The sequence below is a fragment of the Sinocyclocheilus anshuiensis genome, unplaced genomic scaffold (assembly GCF_001515605.1).
Source record: "Sinocyclocheilus anshuiensis isolate Anshui unplaced genomic scaffold, SAMN03320099.WGS_v1.1 scaffold3941, whole genome shotgun sequence".
In the NCBI taxonomy this organism is placed as follows: domain Eukaryota; kingdom Metazoa; phylum Chordata; class Actinopteri; order Cypriniformes; family Cyprinidae; genus Sinocyclocheilus; species Sinocyclocheilus anshuiensis.
In genome coordinates, this window is record NW_015547881.1 from 1 (window position 1) to 4,052 (window position 4,052).

Sequence of the window (4,052 nt, forward strand, 5' to 3'; positions counted from 1 at the left end):
ATATTTTTCAACCATGACGGGACGTGTCGGAGGGACGTCTTTTCACCGGTCATTAAACGTCCAAATGTTTGCTGGGTACTTTCAATTGAAAGCAGTTGGCAACACTGGATTACCTTTTGCCACGTTTTTGTTCTGTTCTGTTTATTTGTTCTTTAATAAACTGCACTTGGATCTAACCTTGTTTTCTCCTGGCATTCCGTGACAATAACATTTTCTCACACAGAGATCGCACTGTCATAGTGTTTGGGAATATTCATGCATAATTTAAATACATAATCACATGGAACCAGATAAAAAAATAAAATATTTTAGAAGAGAACGCAGCATCACAGTCGTCTGAACCAATGAGCATTAAGCTGTGTCGTCAGCCAGTCGTTTTCCATCATGCTTTTGGTCAGCGCAGTCGGTGGAGAGCAAATGCGCTCGACTGCACAATCCGACACAGCCGCCTCGCTATTGTGAGAGTTTTTTGGCACACGTCAGCATGACATCAGAGCAAGTCGGACATAACTCGGACACTTCTCTAACCGGCATGCATCTCGCGGTGATCACCTTGGTTCTGCGCAGATTTTGCTCATCTCAAACAAGCCTAATAGTCACTTGCCTCGTTTCTGAATTAATCAGCCGTTTGAATAGGTGCATTCAACTTGAAGCACGGCTACAGACGGCAGTCAACGAGAGTAGCCGCTTGCAGCACAGATTAAAAGAAAATTAAATGAAAATGAACAAAATCTCAAAAAGTCACGAATATGAACAAAATCTGAAAAAGCCAAGAACATGAACAAAATCTCAAAAAGTCATGAAAATTAATGTAAAAAGGGAGTCATGAAAATGAAAAAAAAATCTATTTTTTCATTTGTTATTTTAAAATGATTTATTTTCATTTTACATGATTTATGATTTAATTAATCGTTAGCTTTTCATTAAGCTCACAAACCCCCTGCAGTTCCTTTGCGAACCCCAGTTTGGGAAACCTTGATGTAATATAATGTTTAATACACTTCATGTTATTAATTACAATCAATGGAATATATTTTCTTACTCTTTGTATTTTTACATCATTATGGTACGATATTATCCTATTTAAATCAATGTGATAAACGAGTTAGGACAAAAGTAATCTAAAAGTGGTAACACTTTAGAATACTGTTCCATCGTTAATAAATAACTTCACAGGAACAAATGACTAATGCATTATTAACATTAGTAGCTACTATTAACTAACAAGAAACTCTGATTAATGATTTAGTAAGCAGTGTTGGGCAGTAACGCATTACTTAGTAACACATTACTGTAATTTGATTACTTTTTTGAATAACGGAGTAATTTAACGCGTTATAATTGATAAAAAAGTAATTAGATTATGTTATAAACCAAGGTCTCTCTCTATACGTTACCGCTGCGTTACATGATTGCCAACAGAATGCAATGTTTTATCATCTGGTGGAGCACACGCAGCGTCCTCTACCTGAGACCTATATTTATATGTATATATTATATATTTTCCAGTGATATCTTCAACTTGATTGCACAGATACTGTTTAAACTGAACTGAGCTGGATGATGACATCACTGAAATCAATGATGAACTGCCTTTAAAATTGAGTGTTTATGCTGTGTTTTGCATTATTGACACACTATTTTCCTATTTAATACTGTAAAGCTGCTGTAACAATCTGTATTGTTAAAAGCGCTATATAGGCTAGCCTAAATAAAGGTGACTTGACTTGACTTGACCTACCTTGACTGGCACGTTACTGTAATTAAGCTGTTTTTTCAGGCAATTATAATTTTATGAATATATCTAAGTCTATTCCCAGATAACAATTTTGGTTTCCAGAACGTTAGTTTTTGGTTCCCGATACGTTCGTTTTTTTATGGTTTGTGTTTGGTTGGCCGAGAAAATCTTCTTAACAGAAATAAAACTTTAGTTTTTGGTTTGTATAATGATATTTTAAATGTTAGAATGTTAATTTAAGGTTCCCATAACACAGGTATAACATTTCCTTAACCTCTTTACTCCGGTGTGATCACCCTGCTGTACGTCAGTAATCATCCTGCACATCCATGACCCAGTATACCCTGCTGAAAAAAACCCAATAGAAACCACAGAAATTCTAATGGTTCCCGCTACAAATACCATTACAAACGTTACAAACCATTATCTTAAAAAAAAAAAAAAGGTTTTCTGTAGTGTGTTTTGGGACATATTAAATTCGAATTTATTGGTTTTAACAAGCCACCAATAGAAGGTGACCAATTACCAGTAGAGACCAACAGGGTCCATTACAGTTTCCAGTAAAATCAGTACAATCATTACAAATTTTAAGATTGTGTCTATTGTTTTTTTGCTCTTTTTTCATCAGGGTAGTATAAGCAGCATGGAAATGATCTGTCTGGATGCCTAATCGTTATTATTAAAAAAATAAAATAAATAAATATATATATATCTAAACTAGTATCTCACACAAAAACTATATTCTTCTTTACATTCAAAAACATTGTTGTTTTAGAAAAGTAGAATTAGACAGAAAAAAGCCCAGAAAAAAACCCTCTCCACGTGGGAACCCTCAGACGCCCAAACCTCTCATCAGAGAGCGAGAGAGAGCGAGAGAGAGCGAGCGAGAGAGAGAGAGAGCGCGAGAGAGCGCGAGAGAGAGCGAGAGAGAGAGAGAAGCTTCAATTTAGTCCTGAAGTAACTCTAGTCTTACTCCAGGAAATCAGCCTATTAAATTCTGGACTAAGTCTAAAAATAGGGCTAGACGATATGGCCAAAATTTATATCACAATATATTTCTTAACTTTGGTTGATACAATATAAACAATATTTTCAAAAAATCCTTAGAAAAAATGTCAAGAGCGCCCACAACAGTTGTCTGTACCTACAATTTATGAAAAATTAATTTGCCAAGTCTATGAAACCTCCTCCTATAAAACTATATAATATTTTAGAAAACAAATGGCACAAATAAATGAATGGTCACCTTTTATTTGTATTTAGCCTTCATACAAATGAGAAATGTGAAATCACTGTCAAATAAACATAAGACTCTCAGTCTCACCTTATTAATATAAATATATTTAACTTTAAACTATAACATAGGCTGATTATTCTTATAGATTGAAACAAAAGTGCTTCAGCCAGGATAACGAATATGAAAAGTGCTCGGAGTTGTGGCAGAAAACAGAAAAAAAGAGTGAGCAACAACAAAAACATATTGCTGTAGACAGACTCATTCTCTGCCAGCAGGAGGCGCTTTAGCGCAAAGACTAGACTGTGCACTCCTAATACTTATGAATGGGAGAAAGTGCAACGCCCAATATGGCGAATAAGCCCCGCCTACTAAATGAAAGAGCCAATCGTTGATTAGTAAAGTCATTGCGTCACTGCACAGCTGCCTTTAGAAGCTCCGGTTCCTATAGAAACAGGCAGTGTTCGCAAACTCGCGCTCATGACTGCGCATGTGCATTGGCTGCTCTAGCCTGAAAAATAAGCCCTTTTTATCGCTATTTGAGTAAGCTTGGTGAACAGTTTTGGAGAATTTGATGTTTCCTCATTCAAAGAGATAGGAGCTGCACTTGCATTCCCGGGAGGCGTTTTAAAGATGGCCGCCGAGTGAAATGACTTGTTTTAAAGGCACTATATGTAATTTTTTGCCACTAGAGGGCGCGTATTCAAAACAAACAAAGAGACAAAGGCGTAGTTTGATCACGCTGTGACTGAGTGTGGAATCATGGGAGTTGTGGTCTTCATCCCCACAGCCGATGCAATCCGACAGGACTCGGGCAGAAATCATGTTCATGGATGAGCTAATGATTTATTAACGTAGTAGAATGAAGCAGGGTGAGGCTGAAAGTTGTCGAAGCGAAACGAGGCCGCTGAAAGTCTTTGAAGCGAAACGAGGCCGCTGAACGAGCGTGACACACGGGGGGTTCTGACGTCTGACGTCATTGACACAATGACACTATAGACACGTCTGTGTCACTAGTTAAAATTGCTTATTTCTATGGATTATGGATTTCTTCGAAACATTTGGGATAATGTAAGTACA